The 21,700-nt window shown below is 42.4% G+C and overlaps 1 protein-coding gene across 2 annotated transcripts in view; it reads right to left on the minus strand.

Moving 5' to 3' along the window:
• The window catches only part of Rai2 (retinoic acid induced 2), a 68,221-nt gene that overhangs the window by 26,817 nt on the left and 19,704 nt on the right, over positions 1 to 21,700 (minus strand). Inside the window, exon 1 of one of the 2 annotated variants that reach the window (XM_071606345.1) lies at positions 2,126 to 2,187. The exons of the other annotated variant lie outside the window; for it this stretch is intronic. The gene's annotated coding sequence lies outside the window, so the exon portion shown is untranslated. Of the gene's footprint in view, positions 1 to 2,125; positions 2,188 to 21,700 lie in introns of those variants that run through there. 2 annotated transcript variants of the gene reach the window in all.

Here is a 21,700-nt window from a genome sequence, read left to right on the forward strand (position 1 = left end):
CCTTCTTTGAAAACATAAATCAGATTGCTTCACTCATCTGCATAAAACTATCCAATGGCATCTCATTGTACTTTAAAATAAAAGTCAAGTCCTACAAAGCCCTATCTGATCTGGCCCCACTTTAACTCTTTCCAATCTCATCTTACAAATCTCATCTCCTATCACTTTCCTCACTGATCAGAATCATGCCAAGCTCTTTTCCTGCCACAGGGCCTTTACACTGGCTTTATCCTTAGCTTGGAATATCCTTCAAACAGCTGGATCTTCTCAGTCTTTAAATCTCAAATCAAAATAGTCCTGTTTTGAGAAGATTCCAGGCTCCCGTCTCCATCTCAGTTATTCTTTCTTACATCAATCTCTTCTGTGTCTTTCCTTTGTTACCTATCACATTCATAAACTACCTGACTTCTCTGTTTACTGTTTATGTTACATCTTCTCTACTCCATATGGAATGGGGGTTCCTTGGGGGCAAAGACTTCATGTACCATGTTCATTGCAATATTCCCAGAACCTAGAATAACACCTAGTTCATGGGCATTGCTCAATATATATTTATTTGGAGGAAGGAAAAGAGGAGGAAGAGAAAGGGATGACAATGTTCCCACGAGTGTACTTTTCAAAGGTTGGTGTGCCTCAATTCCCTCAAGGTGCTATGAAATATTGAAAAATGGGTTCAATTTATTATGGCTGTAGCTGAAGATATCTAGAGCTGAATTATCCCATGGAGTGTTGAGTAGATGCAGGGTAAAGTACAATCCAACTTGAGTAAGAAGCACTGCAGAGGACCCTAAGGCCAAATGGCGTATCCATTGGAACATAGGGGACATGTCTTTGAGACTTTACAGAACATTGTGGGGCAGTGGGTTCTGTTCTCACAGCGCCCCCTAGTGCTTAGAGTGAGGGAGTGAATCCTGTGAGCCCCTGGTAGGACACAGAATGACCATGGGCAAACTCTGAGCTCCTGGAAGACCTGGACCGGGCCTGATTCAGCACCCAAGAAACACTGGTCGAATGGATAAATTTAACAGAGCTTTTGCATCCGGATTACTTGCACTTTATTTACAAAACACTTCTACAAAATGCTTATTATATGCCAGGTACTCCACCGAATGTTTATAAATAGTCAAATCTTCACAAACAACTCGACAAGGGAGATACCATTATTTTCACCACTTTACAGGTAAGGAAACTGAGTCATTAAAAGAATAAGGAACTTGCTACCTAGTGGCAGAGTTGGGCCTTATTGTAGCCTTGGATCCACTGTCTATGCTCTTAGCCACTAGCCTATGCTATTGAGGGTATCTAGGACCACACCATTTGTGTCCAGGATAGGTGGGAGGAAGCACAGCAAGGTTCCCTTAAGAGAACCCTGGTCAATGAAGTTCCACAAACTCTGGACACTACTTGCTGATGCCATCTCTGCTGGCTAAGGGAAGAAAAAGAGGTTGAAACTCTGGGGCTCCTGCCAGCATTATCAGCCTCGTGCTGTGACACCCACCGTATCTCTCTTCCTTTCTGTTTCTACTGTAGTTCTAAGTCAGCAATTGTCAACCTGGTGCAACTGTGTCCTTGCAACCAAAGGGACATTTTTTATTGTCATAATTGGGGAGTACAGGGGTTTACCAGCACGTAGTGGGTATAGGAGGCATCCTACAATGCTCAAGACAGTTCCCCCCCACCACACACACACACAGCAAAAAATGACTGAGTTCCAAATGTCAATAGTGCTAAGAGTGAGTCACCCTGGTCTTGGCCAAAGACTACCTTTCAGAAAACTAAAGAAAATGTTTATCAGGCCATCAAAGGAAGGCCCATCTGTGAACCCTAATAAATGCTGGCCTGGATCCTGCTGCCCCTCTAGAAAACCTGCAGAGAAGAGGTAAGGACACCCCTGCTCACCTCCCTCAATCTCCTGATTCCTGGAACCACAACCACCCCCTCCCACTGAGAAGCTGACAGCAGCCTTGGCCCACATGGCACAGAGCACAGACTGCTAATACCCACTTCCTTTGGCAGCTTCTGAAGGCTCTTGGCTTGAAATTTGGTATTCCTCGAGCCCTTTTTCTTAATTACATTCTAGAGATGAAGGGAAACCTATGTGTAATTCAGAAATAAATGGTCCTACCTTTGATTCCTCTCAAACATGTCAAATCAGAGTAGAACTGTGCTATTCCTCCAGATTACAGAGGTCTCTGAGGAAGAGTGGACCTGGATGAGCCCAGCCAGAGCCAAACCACATCTCCAATCTGGACCCCATGGCAGAAACCAAGAAAATTTAGAATGTTCTATATGGATGATAAAAAAGAAGAAAAGTCAGGATTAGATTCAGGGTGGAAGAGAATGAGGAACCTTGAAGGCCTGGACTTAACTGCTGGCTCTATCCCCAAACCCTGCAACCTGGGATCATCACTCCCTGTGAAATGGGGGTTGAGACGCCCCCATAAAGATGCTATGAGGGTCGGCTGGGAGGCTTTAAAAGGGCCTTACACTGCATGTGGATCACAGTAGAGCTTTATTGAATTTTTGTTTGCTCACTCACCAATATTCCTCCTTTTATTTGCTTATCACTAGTTATCCTTTTAACCATCTCAAAACTCAAGGGAGCCAAAGCTATTTATGTCTTTAGCTTACCAATCCAGGAGGAGTCAGATGTCCTGAGTACTCAATAGAATAATAATGAACACAAATAAACCTTGAGAAGCACTGGATGTGACTTAATTTGCAGTCATTCAAAGAAATCATATAGTTGACTGGGATTTAAAATTGAACTTCAGCTAATGAATAAATGTACAATACAGAGTCAATGGCATGTGCTAAGATCATTATGGTCATCTGTGTGACAAAAGAATTGTCTAGGATGGTATGGATGGGAGTCCACAGAGTCAGACTAGGCCAGTGGTTTTCAAACTCAAAATTCCCTGGGGAGTTCTCTGAGCACACAGATTCTCCATCAGACCCCCCCAAAGCCTGTTGGGGTCCAGGAATGTGTAGGTCCAAAACTCCTTGAACATGATTCTAAGGTCAGACAGATTTAGGAATCAATCTCTCTCTCTCTCTCTCTCTCTCTCTCTCTCTCTCTTTCTCGGCTGGGGTACTGGGCATTGAACTCAGGGGCACTCAACCACTGAGCCACATCCCCAGCCCTATTATGTATTTTATTCAGAGACAGGGTCTCTCAGTGATTTGCTTAGGGCCTCACCAAGTTACTGAGGCTGGCAAGTTACTAAACTTGCAATCTTCCTGCCTCAGCCTCCCAAACTGCTGGGATTACAGGCATGCGCCCCGGCTAGATTTAGGAACCTCTTGAGGAGGTCTGTAAATCATGTGGAGCAGTTTACCAGATGCCAGGCACTAACCCATGATCCTTAAATCTCTTCCAAATCTTAACCAAGATGTTTTGCAAGCATTGTTTAAAGTGCCTTTGCTTTTACATCTAAGAGAATATTTTTAGATATGAGATTTGTTTTCCTCCCAGCAAGATGCTCTACCTCATTTCTACCAATTAGGCAAGTTCATTTAAAAGCTTTGAATCCATACTTGTAAAATTCCCCTTTGCTCATCCAACTTTATGTCTAAACAGTACAGCTGATGGTTGTACAGTTCCATTTATGAATTCCACTCTTGTGAATGTATTTCTAAAATTGTTTCAGAATTTCTTTGTCTGGGAAAGCCAGGACTGCTGGTTTTAATAAGAACATGGTTTACACATAGTTATCCAGGTCACTGATATTTTGTGGCTTCCCAGAACACAGACAGCACCCAGTACCCAGAGACTACCTTCTCTTTTCAAAACCAGGACTGCTCCCACCCAACCCCATTCTTGCCTCTTACAGAAGGATGCCTCCCAACACCCCTCTCATACCATTTTGCCTTCAGAAAGAGCAACATGGCTTACTAGAGTGAAAACTGAGGTTAGACTAAGTGAAAAGCAAGTCTTGGCTCTGGTTAAAACTCACCAACATCGCAAAGTGTCCACAACAGTGTCCAGCTATATGGCTTGTACCCTAACTGAATGAATTCGAATCTCCTGTGCCTCTCTTGAAGAAAACCCAAATGAGAATTCTCTGAACAACTGTGACATTCCACAGCGTTCACATCTGAGGCCGCATCCTATTACATAATCAACAAAGTAAAAGGAACTTTTATTTTTAGCTACTGGACTTCACAGGGAAGACCCGAGTCCTATTTAAACTTCTCTTTCATCCCTAACCTTCAAATGACACTCCTATGATTTGCTTTATATAATTTCTATTTTTTTAAAAAAAGACTCAGTTAAAGATGGCCTCAAGCAGATTTAAAACAATACAAAACAACGAGAGAAATAAACCAGATGGCAAAAATCATAAATCAGGCCAAGCCGTGCTGAACCAGCTACAAAGGAAGCCATCATCAAACTGTAAAGGGAAGAGGCACTTCGTTCCTCATGGATAAGTCTCCATTATTGCTTCCTTGCAAAGGAAAGCTCAGAAGTCACCCAGGGGAGGGTAGTGTCGTCCCTCCTCCACCTGCCACAGGCTAGATTGGAGAGAGCTGCATGATAGTTGGGAACCTCCAAAGGGTCAGTACTCAGGGCAGGCAAGTATGGCGTTACTTCCCATGTGATGGAAAAAGAAGAGTTTGGGAGGATCTCCGTCTTAATTGCATGATGGCAAAGGTAGGGAAAGAAGAGAAAGAAATTGAGCCAATATATCTGCACTGTTTCTAATACTTGATGAAAACAACAAAAACTCCCCTTTGGGAAAACCATCCATCCCTATCTTTTCTACAGATGTCAATAAAAGGGCATACCTTACAGGAACATCATTCTTGTCTTCCTCTGGGCTGAGGAAGACAAGAAAGAGACTCTAAAATTCAAGAACCATACTGCCTGGCTGTGTCTCCAACACTAGAATAAATGTTTGGATTGTTCCATGGAGGAAAGGACTTTAGTTTTAAGGGACTTGTTTTGTTGTATAATTGCTGCACGCATGTGTGTGTGTGCATGCACATGTGTGTATCTGTGTCTGTCAACCTGTGCTAGACTGGCCTTTTGGCTCTAACAACAGCTGCCATATATTTCTAGTGCATTAAAAAGGCTTTTTTTAGAAAAAAAAACAATAATAACTGGGCCTCTTAGGCAAGAGTACATGTCCATTAGTTTTAGATACTTAGAAGTACACGCTGTTCTGTTGTAACACAACACGTAGAAAATCTGGCATTAGTTTTTCGACCCTGGAGCCCTGTTTACAAACATACTGAATTATTAACCCCAGTACATCATCCTTGCCCCACTCCATTTTATCTACATGACCTGAAAAGATTCAGAAGGTTTGCCAGGGCATGCTTTTCAGTCTGGATTTATGGGCATGGATAATGCCAAGGACTACTACATGCTGACCGCTCTGCACCACCCAATAGGGACTCTCCAAGTGGAAGAAGAAATGTGGCTATGCAAGTGGGGATCTAAGCAGCACAAAGGGATTAAATCCATAGATCTCAATCTGTCTACCTCCTTATCACCCTATCTCCTGTCCCACAGCCATTGTGAGTGCATCAGGGTTCCCTGTAAATTGCTTTTCTGAGCAGCTCTGGAATTCTGTGGATATGCTAAGGAGATGAAGAACTGGTAGTAGATTAGCTTCTCCACCTGCTTCCAGAGGCTTCTGTATATTCCCAATTAAAGCCCTCATTGACTTCTTATCCCCATCAAAGCAAGCATTGAGCTGTGTTGTAATCACTACTTTAAATCCCACTGTTTTCTCTAGAGGAGGTACTCTGGCAGCTAGGGCAGGGATCACTCTGACTCCATCAGTTACCGCTCTATCCCTCAAACTTTGCAAGGTGCATGATCTGTAACAGAAGCACAGGAATATTTAACTGAATGTTCAGATCAATTAATGAAAAGGGCTCCCTATTCTAGGGTGACCAGCTGTCTCGGTTTGCCTGGGACTGAGAGGTTTCCCATTCCCTGGGACTTTCAATACTCAAACCAGGACAGTCCCAGGCAAAATAGGACAACTTATCTTCTTCTTCTTCTTCTTTTAATATTCTATTCTTTTTTAAATTTTTTTAAAGTTGGACACAATACCTTTATTTTATTTATTTTTATGTGGTGCTGAGGATCGAACCCAGCGCCTTGCACGTGCTAGGCGAGAGCTCTACTGCTGAGCCACCACCCCAGCCCCAACTTACTTTCTCTTTATGATGCCACACTACCACAGCCAGCTTACAGATGCACCACGCCCCTGCCAGTAGCTCCCAACCCTGATGCACCTGTACATATTGCTGTTGTCCTCACCCATTAGCTAGAGGGAAGGGTAGCCTTCCAAGGTGACATCGCTTTGTACCCCATTTCTGTCCAATGACATATGATTACCCTAGTCAAAATGCCTGGTCAGCTTCTTTATGAGAGGCAATAATGACTTATTTATTCCCCAGATTCAGAAAATGGGAAGGTGTCAGAATAATCAGGAAAGATACCCAAATTGAAGCTGTGTCCCTGAAACTGCCCAAAGGCAGGCATACTGCCAGATACCTATGCACTCCAGATGAGAAGCTGCTCCTCTCCCTTTCTGGATACCTGCAAAAAATCTCTTTAGGTCCCATCTGCCCATCTGTTTCCTAAGCTCACCTGCCTTTCCCCATGTCAAGATTAAATGAGACAAGATGCTGAAGCCTATCTTCACCCTACATTTGTGGAAGACATGATAAGGTAACTTGGAGCTGGCGTGAGTCTAGGAGAAAAATAACCCAAGCCAGTCCCTCCATTCCAGATCCACAGTGCTTGTTTATGCAGTGGGGTGTGGATTCTGCCACCAGTTTGGAACAAGTTCATCCATGAGCATATCATTTTTGCTAATTTCCCTTCCATAGATTGTCTAGAAAATGTAAGTTAAAATTGAAGGTAAGAGAAAAATCAAATGTCCATTGGTAATACATAAACTGTACTATATTTATACAATGGAATATTACATAGCAATAACAGAGAATGAATACTGATGCATGCAATAACATGGATGAATCTCAAATACATTATACTAAATGAAAGAAACCAGACATAGAGGTACATACTGTACAATACACTTACATGAAGTTCAAACCCAAGCAAAACTGATCTTCTCTGTTCGAAGTTAGGGTAGTAGCTCCCTCGAGAATATGAGAAGGAAGCTATATTGACTGGGAAGTGAGCTTTTTGCAGGGATAAAAATATTGTGTATCTTAATTTCAGTGGTGCTTACACCAATGTACACACTGGCAAAATTTTATTAACTTGGACACTTAAGATGAGCTCATTTTATTTACTTTATACCTCAATTTAAAAGACAAACCAAACAAAAAACAAAAGCAAGAGAGGAGATACTTGCTTTCACCCTGATCCAGCAAGGCATGTCATTTAACCCCAGGGAAAGCATTCTTACCTCCTCTGTAAGTACATTATTCTACCTACCTGCTTTGGCTGTCAAATTAAATTAGATGAAACTGAGTGGGTTGGTTGTTCAATCTCATTTGTTAAATGTATGCTCGACAAAAGCAATGCTGTCAATCCCAATGAAATTAGGGTTTGTCAAATGAAGGAACTGGTGTGTGTGTGTGTGTGTGTGTGTATGTGTGTGTGTGTGTGTGTGTTTATAAAAGACAGATTTCTGCATTTAGGATTCACTCTCAAATATCTTTCTAGCAGCTGTATCTCTCAGCCTATTAGTCAAGGGCAGGCACCCAGCCAGCTGTTTGCTGGATTCGACTTTCCGACTTTCCCCGTACATGATCATTTCAAAGGTCGTGTATATGTTAATTTACTACCTGGTTGTTATTTAAGAGGATTTTATTACATCATTTTATGTTGATTTATTCTCTCACCTCCTCCAGGAAATTCTGGATTCTAGAGCAACCAATGGAGGGGTAGCTCTGAGTGAGTATGAGACCTTAAAGAAATCATGTTTAAATTAAACAAGAACACACACAAGCAATAGGTCTGGTAGGAAATGATTATGATTGCCATTGTCTGGAGCTCGGAGAAAGAAGTGGTTTAAACAAAAATCGTTCATATTTTTACAAAGAAGACAGCAAGTAAGAGTGACACCCACAACATGCCCTATCTAAATATTTACTTGACAATTGCAATGCCCATATGGAGAATTTGACAAGGTCTAGGTCTTTATCATTTGACTTGAAATCCGCCCCCAGGAAAAACCTAAAGACTTCATTATTTTATTATAAGGCAATGTAGTTTCATTTTATATGGGGTCTGTGAGACCAAGAGTATCCCGAAGCTGGAATAAAATGGAAAAAGAATAGAACACAGGACAAAAAAAGAAGGCTCAGGAGAAGCTGGGACAGAAGAGGTGAGATGGTGATTCCAAGGCAGCTTGTGCGGGGGAGGGGTGTTGCTGGAAGAATGTGCTGAGTGTAAGGCCGGCAGGAGCTACAGACAAGGTTCCTATGGTGGTGGTCCGGCAGGGAGAGTGGCGATGGGAAAAGCAAGTAGCACAGGGGCCTAGAGAGATAAGGCCCTGATAAAAGCACTTATTTGCTTTCAAATGAACGTCTCTGTGTTTCATTGACTTCTCTCCAGCACCTGTAATCTATGGGCTCTCCCCCATACGCGTTCCTGTTGGAAAAAAGAATGATTCAAGTGCAAAATCATCAGTGAGTGATCACCATTGTTCTTCTGCTCAAATGTCACATTCAGGAGCCAATATGCTGCCATTCAGAAATCTATTAGCAACATAGCAGAGTCAGGAACTCCCGTGACCTACTTTTACCAGACAGTGGATGTTTCTAATTCCGCAATCAGTGAAACAGCAAAAAACGATTAGAAAATGTGTGTGGCATTGTGGCGGATCAGACCAGGCCAAGTATAGCCGCAAGGGAAAGGTTAATAGAATGTAACTTAAACAGCTTGTGTGCTTCTAAATCTGCCCCTGGTGGTGAGGAGCGCCAGGCAAATGAGATTTGTCTCCACCTCCCTGACCCTTCTATAGCCTCAGTTTATCTGCACCCTCCAATTTCCCCTCACAGCCCTTCCTGCTCCAGTTGTGCCCTTCACACAGACAAGCCCAGCTCTATCTGCAGATTGACATCTTGTCCTCTTTGAATGCTGTAGGCCTCCAGATCAACAGCCCCACTGAAACAGATCCGTGTGTTGATCCTTCCAGAACTGCAAACTCGGCTGGGCATGTGTGTAATCCCAGAGACTCCAGAGACCCAGGCAGGAGGATACCAAGTTCGAAGCCAGCCTGGCAACTTAACCAGACCTCATCAACTTAGTGAGAGCCTGTCTCAAAATAAAAAAATAAAAAACATCTGGGGATGTAGCTCAGTGGTAAAGTACCCCCTGGGTTCAGTCCTCAATGTTGTAACTAATTATATCCCTCTGTCCTGAGCCAGGCCTTTCTCTTCTGCTCCCTTTCTGAAGTAATGTGGGAAAATACCCCTCTAAGGAAAGATTAAAAAGGAGCTGGACAAACTGCTTTGTGAATTATTATTTTCCTCCCCAAAAGGATCCATTCTGGGATTTTTTTTTAATGTTCAGACCTACATTTTAACTGCATTTTAGAAAAAAAAAATCATTCGAGAGTCTTCCACCCCCAACAAATCAAAACTATATTTTATTTCATTTTTTAAAAATTGAAACAACTTATCATAGTAGAGATATAAATTTTGCCTTTTCCTTTTTACCCTGTGTTTTCAAAGCCATTTTCCTCAGGGTTAGACAGTGACTTAGAATCCTCTTAAAGAGCAAAGCCCACCCCAACCCCCACACCTCTACCTCCTTCCATTCCCCTAGGTCTTAAATGAGTCCATTTCCCCACACCTTTCTGCAGTTATATATCCACTGTATACAGTATTGGGAGCGACAGTGACAGGGAGCAATGGGACTAAGGCTGTCTGCCTTCATTGCAGCTTGAAAATTAAATACTATTTATTGTTGCCCTCCCTTGGGCCAACCCCTAATCACAAACTTCTCCATAGCAAAGATACCTAGTGGTGGCTTGGCTGAAACCCAGTGCAGATGATACAAAGGGTGCCATGGAATTTGCAAAATTCCCCCAAAAAATTAATGCGTGTGATAGAGTACTTTATATTAGGGAGGAGAATCGCTGAATTGGGGATCAACTAAAAGCAGTTTCTAAGACCAAGGTTCAAGTACATGTAGCATATGTGAGAGGGGATCCCAGGTAGCATGTGTGGGGTGGTGGGAACACTGCCAGGAAGAGGAGGCAGCCAGTCCAGGGTGGGTTAATAAACAGCTGACTGCTGTGGTTAATGGAGGCTCCATCCCACTGGGAATTAACCTCAGAGATCTCTCTACTGAGGGGAAGATGCTGGGGTTTCTGTCTTCTAATTTCACTGTGACACCAGTTGAGGACTGCTCCTAAGGACATAAGTATCCAAGCCTCTTGCTTGCCCCATGCCTGTGCCAAGCATGTTCCCAGGACCAGTCCCAAAGTCATAGAGTGGAGCTTCAGGAGTATACAGTAAGCACACTAGCAGGCAAAGGTGAGCCCCAGGGACATGGGAATCAGCCAGAGAGCTTCTACCTAGAGAGGGGTGGGCAAGGGACTGGGTACTGCAGCCTGAAAGCCACCACTATGCAGGTGTAGGCCTGTTAGTTCCTCTTTCTTTGCTCTCTAGAATCCTTCCTTGAGCCCCATGAACCAGGAACAAGCTGGATTTTCCTAAGATCTGAGCTCCCACAAAGTAAATTAGGTGTCTTAGAAGTCTTTTGCACCCAATAAGCAAGTCTTGGCACCAAAGCCCAAATCACAAGCCACAGAGCCTGAAGCAGCCAGTGGCCCTTCCAAAGACCCCAATGTGCCCCCAAGGAGCAATTTAATCACTGTGACTTTTGGCTCCATAAATAATGAACTCCTCATAGAGGATGTCTGTTTTGCATCAGAGCTTTGTGTCCAGAGAGTCTGCCACCCTTCCCAATGTAATGCCTTTATTCCCCAGGGGAAAGAAGTAGTTGAATTCAAGACGGACCTCACGCAATTGACTGTTTCATTCTTCCTGGGAAGCCTGCTGGGGTAAGTTGGGGGTTTTGTTGTTGTTGCTGTTTGATTTTGGGCCAGGATTTATTTTTTGCAAGCTCTATCTTTGTCAAATGCTATCACAAGCAACATTAAGACAGCTCTACATATGGCCACCAAAAGACATGTACAAGAATATTCATAGCAGCTTTATTTGCAATAGCCCCAAACTGGAAACCACCCAGATGTCCGTCAGCAGGAGAATGGATAAACAAACTGTGATACATCCATACAATAAGATACTATGCTGCAATAAAGAGGAAGGAACTACCGATAAAAGCAACAACATGGATGAATCTCATAAGCATAATCTAAGTGAAAGCAGCCAGACACAAAAAGCTATGTACTGCATGATTCCATTTATATGAAAATCAAGAACAGACAAAACTACAGTAATCTATGGAGACAGAAGTCAGAACAGTGTTTGCCTTTGTGGGATACTGACTAGAGAGGGGTGCTGGAACTGTATTCTATTTTGATCTGGGGGTGGTTAAATGGGTGAACACACATGCGCTTACAACCCAGTCAGCACTCAAGATCTGTATATTTGGCACACCTTACCATGTGGGTGAAATAAACCTCAATAAGAAGGTAAAATAGAATACAATAAGAAGGTAAAATAGAATATTAAGTGAAAATAATCTTCAAATAAAATAAGACCACTCAGTGGCAGAGTGCTTGCCTTGCACATGTAAGGCACTGGGTTTGATCCTCAGTACCACATAAAAATAAATAAACAAAATAAAGATATTAAAAAAATACCAGACCCTTAAAAAAAGACCACTCTAGAGGATACTGCCTCCCTCTTTGTAACTGTGACCAATGGAAACTTCAGCTCATTTGCGGAGCTTCTCTCCTGAGGGGGAAAATGGCTGAGAGCATTTTCTGGTGAAGTTTGCATTTTTGCCAGAGCAAACAGAAGACAGAAGGAAAACCTCAAAGGGAACATGGAGCCTCTGGTAGCAACATGAATGGTTTGGGGGATTGAATTAGCACCCCCCACAAAACATGCACATGTATTCACGCATCACATCACATCCACACCCACCCCAGGCCCCACACTACCTGCAGTAGCATACACACTCACCCTGCACCACCACTGTAGCACACATACATGGACGGCCCTGCACACAGCATGTACACACACACTCACATACAGCTCCATCATGCTATGCACATGCGCACATGCACGCACTCTCTCTCTCTCTTTCACACACACACACACACACACACACACACACACACACACATCAGAGGCAAGCCCCTGTCCTCACAGGGCCAACTCTTAGCTGTCTCAGTGCTGTCTGGGTAATCATCTCCTTCCTGACACTGCCAACCACGGCCACTGTCATCATCATTATGATCATCATCATCGTTCAAGGAACATCCCTTGTGGACAGGGACACATCAGAGTGCACACAGCTGTGACCATAGACAAAGACATCTGCCTGGAGCCGCCTGCTCATCCTGAAAGCTGTCCAAGCACATCAGGTTTACACCTGGTTCTAAGGAGTGAATGTCCTGCGACCTTCAGCTTCAGCTCCAGCAACAACCTTGCAGTGACATCAAGTCTAGACACCCTCGTCCTCCCTCTCTCTTTTGCTTCATTTTCCTGGGCCCAGATCAACACTGACCTTTCAGACAATGCTGACATCATTGCCAGGAGGCTGCAGAGAAATCATCCAGCATCCAGAAGGTGCCACCCTCTCCATTCAGTATGCCAGCACCTCCTCACTGTTAGTCTTTGCCATGGGCTCAGAGTGTAGTTGCAGCCTTCTGATATTCTAGAAACCCTTTCTTCTACTATTCTTAGTCACCTTAACTTGAAGAACTAAATCCACTGAGTCCATTTCTATCTGTGGACCATTTGGGACTTCAGCACAAATAGTTCTACACATCTGGAGGCCAGTGAAAAGTGCCCATCACTATGCCCACAAATTCCTTCTAAGGAGTCTACACCAAAGATAAATGCACACTCGTGTTCATTACAGTTCTTCTGTTTCAGAAAAGCTGGAAATGTCAACCAGCAGGGAACTGGTTAAGATCATCATTACAGAATATTATATAGAATATTACCCAGTCATAACAAAGGATGACAGACTGGTATGGTCTTGACATAGAAAAAATGTCCAAGGAAATGATTAATTATTTAAAGCAAAAATAAGTGAAAAGTCACATGGCAGGAATAGCTTTTTTTTTTTTTTCTATTTGCAGTATGGAGAATTGAACCCCAGGCCTCACACGTTAGGTAGGTGCTGTACCACTAAGCTACATGCTCAGTCCTAAATTTTTTAAAAAATATTTTTAGTTGTAGGTGGATACAATACCTTTATTTTGTTTATTTAGTTGTTTTTTTTTTTTTTTTAATGTGGTGCTGAGGATCGAACCCAGTGCCTCACTCATACTAGGCAAGCGCTCTACCACTGAGCCACAACCTCAGCCCTCCTAAATTAAAAAAAAAAAATTTTTTAGTTGTACACAAACCTTTGTTTATTTATTTTTATGTGGTGCTGAGGATCAAACCCAGGGCCCTGCACATGCTAGGCAAGCACTCTACTACTGAGCCACAACCTCAGCCCCTCAGTCCTAGATATTTTTTACATATAATGTGAACTAATTTTTGTTGAGTGTGTGTAAGAACTTCAAGAATAAAACTAAGCACATCCCAGTTTTCTCTGATAAGATTATAGAAGGTTGCATAGAAGGTTTCTTTGTTTTCAGTGTCCCTAATGTTTTCATTTTTAAATATGTGTTACTTTCTCCAATCAGAAGTATAGGATAAGAGACTAAAACATATTTTCTAAGTGCCCAGCATTGGCTCCCACCCATTCGTTGTAAAGTCTTGGGTTACTGGTACTGAGGCAGCTCGGCTGAACCTTGAAGCCTTGCAGACAAGGATTAAATAGTTGATGCAGCATTTTCTAGCTGTGAGCCCTGGGCATGTGACAATGCCCTTTGCCTTACTATCTTCTGTCCTCCACCATGAACAAACCTCACTGAGAGCCTCTTCAATGCTACTCCCTGTGGCAATTCTGGGGCAACCATGGTAGACAAAATACACACCTCCTTCCCACTTGGTGTTGTATCATAGCTGTAAAATGAAGGTAGCTTTGCAGAGATATTGAAAGAATTATAACCATCATAACAATTTCAGATACATAAAAGGCCTTTGAAAACAGTCAGCTCTTAAAAGAAATCCAGGGACCATGACTTAGTTAAGGTAAGATAAGCTGCCTAACAAATAGCACCAAACTTGTAATGACTCTAATGGCTTGAAATGGCTCATTATTTCTTGTTTATGTAACAGTCCAGGGTAAGCACTCTAGATCAGGCAGTTCTGGTGTACACAATGACTCTCCGTAGGCAGAGGAGGCCTTTCCATCTTTAACCATGGCTTCCAAGGTGACCCTGGGGCTTTGCTCCATCTCAGATAGCCACCGGGTAAGGATAGAGCTTAGAGGAAAACATGGAAAGCTTTATGGTTGGACCAGAGATGCACACATTATTTCCACTCTCATCCCATTGGCCAGAACTCAAGCACATGGCCATACATAAAACTGCAAGGGAGACTGGTAAATGTAGTCTAGCTAGATGCACAGGAAGATGAGTAAAACAGGTTTGGGGGGTTTAAGCAGCAATTACTGCCACAGTGAATTAGAGGAGGAAACATATCAATGGTTCTATGGGTTTCTGTGTATTTATGTCCAGTCTGCAAAAAGCTGATGCTCAAAGGAAATTTTTTTTTTTTTTTTTTTGCTGACCCATTAGTTTTTTGGAAGAACTCTAGCAGACATCTTTTTAAGGCTCTCTTTTTTATTACCAAGGTTGTCCTGCCACCACCTAAAAAACAATGCCAGCCCCCAGCTCTGACTTTCACAAGATTTGAGATGCTGTCAAAAATAAATGCCAGCTCATCAGATTTGGTGTGAAAGAGATGCCAGTGCACATATAACTCAAACTAAAAGCTGTGGACAAGAAACTGTACTGTACATACATTGTTTCTCCTCCTCCCCTAAAGAACCTTTAATGCTAGCCAGTGAATTCATGGACTAAATCATGGCAACTAATAGGAAGTGTCATTTTTCCCCTTAAGCTGGCATTTCGCAGAACCAATACTTATGTGTCTGTCTGCCAGAGACTTACATCACAGATTTGAGAGGCCAGAAATTTAATTCTACACTTGGGCTTTCTTTCATCATCCCTGAGACCGTAGATAAGTCTATGTGTGGTTGAGATGGGACAAGATGTGTATAATATGATACTATTCACTCATTCATTCCTTCACCCATTCAATCAATGTATGAGTGAGTCCTCAATTATAATAAGCTCTGTGGGTCTCAGGCTGAGGATAACAAGATGGAAGGCATACTCACCTATGGGCATGCACAGTTCCAACGCATCAGGTGTTCTGTTAGAGAGGAAGTGTGTGCAATGGCAGTGGAAGCATAAGAATCCAATTATTAGAAAGGCTACTCAGTTCTTTGCTACTTCTCTGAGTTACTTGGCACAGAAGCAGAAAGTAACTCATCAGAAACCTTCCTATGCTCAGTAGATGAAATGACTGGACATGTGAAGAGAAAGGCAATCCTCTATGACCCCAAGGACTCTTAATTTATGCTATCATTGGAAAGAGAGCAGGAAAAAACACTAGAAGTGCAGATGTTGGATCCTTCCTGTACACCAGGTATTGTGCATACATGTCAGCCATCCTGCTAGGCAGGTATCACCACAGCCCATTGCACCAAGGCATTGCTGAGGCCCAGAGGGAGTAAGGGACTTGTCTCATTATGTAGTAATCAGAGACCTGAGGATTTGGCCTATTCAACTTCACAGACCGGGCCCTTTCCATTGCTTCCTCTTACCACCTGCCACAAACATGAAAAATCAGGGAAAGCAGGCCAAGTGGGCAGCAGTGGGTACTACTGGGGAGAGGTAGCAAAGGATGATAGGAAGAGGCTGGTCTCAGGGACCAATGCTCACCTCCTGGGAATAATGCAAGGATAAACTGTCATCATCCATTCACTGAGTCAATAATATTTATAAAGCAACTGCTAGGTGCCAGGCCCATCTCTAGATGCTGGGGGGCTACCGCAATAAACAAGAATTGGGGGAGGCAAGCGGTAGAAGAAGGGGATGACATATGCTAACAGTTTCTATCAGTCATAAGCAGTAAGAAAATAGATACCTTTTCATTCCTGATGTCAATGATTAGAGAAATGTGTGTTAACAGAGTTTAGAAAGAAATCAGTTCAAGCACAAGAAATCTGGAATTGTGAAATATGCTTTGCAAACTCCCAGAGAAGATAAAGGATGGACCTATAGGGAAAAAAACCAATTCTGAGGACGTGAACCAAAAATGTTGACAAGCAACACTCTCTAGGTAGCAGGATTATAAATGATATTTATTCTCTTCTTGTCGTCTTTCCATATTTACAATTTTCGAGAAATAAGTATGTCTTAATTTCATGATCATAGAAAAACAAAATTTACTAAGAAGGCAAAGAAGATAAAACCCCTAAGAACCAGAAAAGGCAGCTTCCCTGTGTTTCATCCCTTCTTCTCCTGGCACGTAGGCAGGAACTGGCAAGGCAGCCTCACTCCTATAGTAATTCTGAATGATATCTTATTTCAACACACTGCCTGATTATTTCAGAATTCACTCACGGGGTAGCCACAGGAGGAAATATACACTCATCACTGAGATATTAGGGACTGAATCCTGAGCTTGATTTTTCATTAGGGCATTGTGCCATTTTTCAATTAAGACAGGTTCATCTTTTTTTTTTTTTTTGAAAAGTGCTGATGTGTAAAACCTCATTTCCTTCCTTAGCACACTCGCCTGTGGATTTTATTTTTAATTTATTTCCATGTGCTCCTAAGAGTGGCAGAGAAACTGAGCTGGTGAGCTGAGCTGTGTTGCCACAGTGCTCCTGGTGCTGGAAAGGAAACCGCAGCTCTGTGTGAACAATGCTCTGGAAAAATCTGTGAAATCCAGTAGAACACACCTAGGGTTTGTATGAAAGGGCAGGCATTACTCACCGCAGCTTTGACAGTGAGAAAGGAGACAGAAGAGTCGTGCAGCCCTTCAGCAATGATCGTGCCTAGATGAATCGGTCAGGTCTAATCTAGAAGCCAAGGAAGAATGGTCTAATGTCTCAATATACTACATTCCTTGCATTAGATCTTTATTCAAAGTATTTTCCACGTTCTTGAATAAAAGGAGATTTCCACCCCACCCCCTCAAGTATTAAATCTAGAAATGAAAATATCCTTACACAAGCTAACAGGGTCTGTTCCTAGGTTCTTAACATAAGATTCTGCTTCCTGCTGGAAATATTGTTTCAGACAAAATAGAAGCAATGATAGAAGGAGCGCAGGAAACATCTGTGTATACAAACAGGCCAGCTCACTAGGAATGAAAATGCATTATGCATCACGAAAGTCTAAATATTTTTATTAACATAGTTTGTTAACCAAGAACTGAGAAATAAGGTTCCCTAAGAGTCCCCCATGAAATGCTTACTTCAATAATTCATTTTATTCTTAGGAGAGAAGTAACTCTGAAATCTTATCTTAGATTTTAGCAATGAGTTTTCTATTAAAAGTTATTTCTTTTCCATCTCAGGCTAAGCAAAGCTCTGGGCCAAGGGGGTTAGGGAATTTGTTTCATAAAACTGACAGCTTGGCGAGCATTCAATCACTCGGCACTCCACAGCCCAGGAGAACAAATAAGTTCTTTTCTGATGCCGCTCCAGACACATTACAATGTATGTTCCATAGCTTTATTCCTGCCTTCGCACTATTTGCCTCCTGCTACAAAAAGAAAAAGGGGCAGAAAAGCACATCGAGAAATACGCAGAGACCCATGAGGAAGGGAAATGAATCAATCACACTCTCATTTGGAAGTTGGAGAAAAACATCTAGGTCGGATATGCTATTTTAGTGTCTGGGCCTGGCCTTACTCTCCAGAAGGCCCATCCATTCAGGGAGCTCTCAGCCATTTTGTCGCCCTGTCCTCAGTGCTTCTGGCCATGTGTCTTTGCAAGACCTAACAGAAGCTTTGATAAGGCAAGCTTGATGGCTGCCTTTGGCAGAGGTGCTGCTGAGAGCAGGTGACTGGCTTGCAGCCTGGGCATCATCCTGGGCAGCAGAGATCAGCAACCCCAGACCTTATATCAGCAAAAGCCCAGCTTGGAAACTCCAGCTTAATAGGCTGCAGCCAGAGCAAGGAAATCATGACAGAATTTCTGTCTCCTCCACCTCTTATAAGAAATTATGAAGACTTTTTTTTTTTTCCCTTGAAACTCATGCACAGAAGTACAGTTTTAAAATCTCTGTATGAGACACAGCTAACACAGGCTGATGGAAGATGGTGGTGATGGTAATGAAAAGGACACAGGGGGATCAGTTGAGGCAGAGGTGGCCTTTGTCTCCACTGGGGTGCTGGTGACCTAGGCATGCCGATGGAGGAAATCCTTCAAGTTGTACACTGAATAAGATGTGCACTTTTCTGAAGGTATGTTAGCATTTTAGACAAAAATCTGAAAATAAAAATCTAGCATGGGCTTCTCCCATTCATACAGCTGACTTTAAAAACCAAATACTGAACTGGGGCTGGGGGCTCAGTGGTAGAGCACTTGCCTAGCATGTGTGAGGCACTGGGTTCGAATGTCAGCACCACATATAAATAAAATAAAGTCCATTTACAACTAAGAAAATATTTAAAAAAAATATTACCCAGAGAAGAGTAAGCCATGTTGCCTCACTGCTTAAAAATTCTGACCTCTTAAGGGTGAATTGGAAATAGAAAACCTTTTTTAAAAGAATGATACCATTATTTAAGCTTTCACTTACCATTCCCTTTATGCTTGGGAAAGAACATACTGTAGGCAATATTGCTCTAATATCCCATCCTACTATAGTGGTACAAAAAGATGTCAGGCCCAGCAGCACTGGGATTATATCCCAGTGACTTGGGAGGCCAAGGCATGAGGATCTCAAGTTGTTGTTGTTTTTTTTAATATTTTTTTTTTAGTTGTAGGTGGACACAATACCTCTATTTCGTTTATTTATTTTTAGGTGGTGCCGAGGATCAAACCCAGGGCCCTGCACATACAAGATGAGCACTCTACCACTGAGCCACATCCCCAGACCCAAGAATCACAAGTTTGAAGTCAGCCTCAGCAATCTAGCAACACCCTGTCTCAAAATCAAAAATAAAAAGGGCTGGGGATGCTGCTTGGTGATAAAGCACCCCTGGGTCCAATCCCCAGTACCAAAAATAAAATTTATAAGAAACCCGGAAAACAGAAGGAACAACATGAATAAATAACAGAGTCATTTTTACCCATAGACTCATTTTAGAATTAGATAGGATCCTTAAAGGGTAGTATCTTTCCAAAGACCGAAGCCATTGAGGTCCTTTTTCACTCCTTCACTAGCTGACCCACGTAGCCAGATGAATCTCATTCTTGATTTTTTGCACCTTTTATTTTTCCTTCTCTTTTATTCCTTGGAACTGAATTGCTCCTAGATTTCCTGCCCTCCTTATTCCTGCAGCAGTAGGTTCAGATGCTACCAAGGGAATGAACTGGTATTCCTAAGATGAGTGTGTCCCCTCCCTGTCACATTTATTTTTTCTTTTTAATGGATACACAAAATGACAAGTTATTTATGGGATGCCATGAGATGTTTTGATACATGTCTACACTGTGTAGCATTCAAACTAGGATAAACATATCTATCTGCTCCAACAATGACCATTTCTCTATGGTGAAAATATTCAAAGTCCTTTCTTCTAGCTTTTCTTAACTGCATTTTGTAATGTAGATGAAGGCCTGCACCAGGCCTGGATGGGAAGAATCCCTTTCATTAGCTTCCTATTTCAAGCTTGCCTTTGTCCCTACCCTTTACAACATGTTGTCTGTTTATTTACTGAGGTTTATTTTGCAAGAGAAAATGGTTGCAATGGGGGTGGGGAAAGGAAGCTTTTGAAGACTTAAAAAAATTGTAATTTGGTTTCAAAAGAGTTATGAATAATGGAGGGCTACAGTCACTGTGGAAATTAAGAGCTGAATGGTCTACTGCTACCAATGATTCTGTATTTTGCTCCTTGAAAAAAAAAGTCTTTTCTAATCATGATTTCAATGATATAGAAACACATTATAACACATTATATAAAGAAACTGTTTTTCTCATCCAGGACCCAGTATAAAATGTCTATGTCCAGTTAAGGATTTTCAAGTCCTAGATTCTGGCAGAACTAAAGGATTTGTTCACTCACCTGAAATTCATAAGGAATGTCTGGACAAGACCTCCAAGAGGTAGGTGGGATAACAAGGAAAACAAGGCATATTCCAGTTCCCAGGGAGGTAGAATGGAATTCTCAGGCTCCTATTTTTTTAAAAAAATTCTGTTTATTTATTTATTCATTTATTTTGGGTACTGGAGACACTTTACAGGGGCACTTTACTACTGAGCTAAATCCTAGACCTTTTTATTTTATCTTAAGACAGAAACTAACTTGTCCAAGGTAGTCTTTCATTTTTTATTTTTAGTTACAGATGGACATGATACTCAAACTATTTTATTTATTTATTTTTATGAAGTGCTGAAGATCGAACCCAGTGCCTCACACATGGATAGGCTAGCACTTTACCACTGAGCTATAGCCCCGGCCTGTTGGGCTCCTATTTTAGAGAAGCATTTCCTATGGAACCAGAGCTCTTTGAAAGGGCTTGGGATATGTTTTTTTTTTTTTTTTTTTCTATGCACAAGCTGCCTTTCTGTTTCATGGTGGCATCTTTATGCCAAGTCCCCAGGCTGAACTGTCTGTGCTGCTTTGGCCCCTGCCCAGATCATCTGTCCATGTTTCAATGCCTCTCCTGGCAGTGAGGTGACCAACTCATCCTGGTTTGTCCAGGACTGATTGGGTTTTAAAACTGAAAAATCTCAAGTGCCAGGAACCCTCTAAATCCAAAGCAAAGCAGGATGGATGGCTGGTCATGCTGGCTACCAGCCAATCCTCCCCTCCCAGGTGGGCAGATCAAACCCCACACATTGCTTCAAGATTCTGACCTATTATATGGATTTTTCAACTGTATTCAGAGCTTTGTATTCAAAGCTGCTGAGGAAGGTGCTCCTGGCTATGGCTCTCGGGTCAGGTTTTGTTTCTCCCCAGAGTGATTTTAAAAGGCTTTTCTCATCCATTCATTTGTTTCCATCACATTTTCTTCAAAACTGGGAGCTCAGAGGATTCCGTGGGCCATCCCAAGATTTTCTGTCCACTCCCCTAGGCTTCAGCTGTCACTATTCCTGGTTGCAAGGGGAGGGGCCTACAAGACAGAAACCAGAGTGTTCTGACAATTCACCCTCCTGACCAGCTGTTTCCAAGTCCCACAAAGTCAGCCTCCTAAATATTTTCAAATCCAGCTGCTCATCTCCTCATCCAGGGTTGTTATCCTGCTTCATGTCTTCCTCATGTCCCTCTCCTGGCCACCACAATGGGGCCTATTTGTTTTCTTTACCCCATCTTCCCAGCCCCCACCCCAGTTCACTCTCCACTGGGACAAAGACCAAACACCTATATCAGATGATGTCATTGGCCTCCTTGAAATAGTTCAAGATGAAGTCCAAGTTCTTTATCAAGCCTAATTGTTGAGAGCCAGAGCTGAGTCGGGATGGCGCCT

The sequence above is a fragment of the Marmota flaviventris genome, chromosome X (genome assembly GCF_047511675.1).
Source record: "Marmota flaviventris isolate mMarFla1 chromosome X, mMarFla1.hap1, whole genome shotgun sequence".
Classification (NCBI taxonomy): Eukaryota; Metazoa; Chordata; class Mammalia; order Rodentia; family Sciuridae; genus Marmota; species Marmota flaviventris.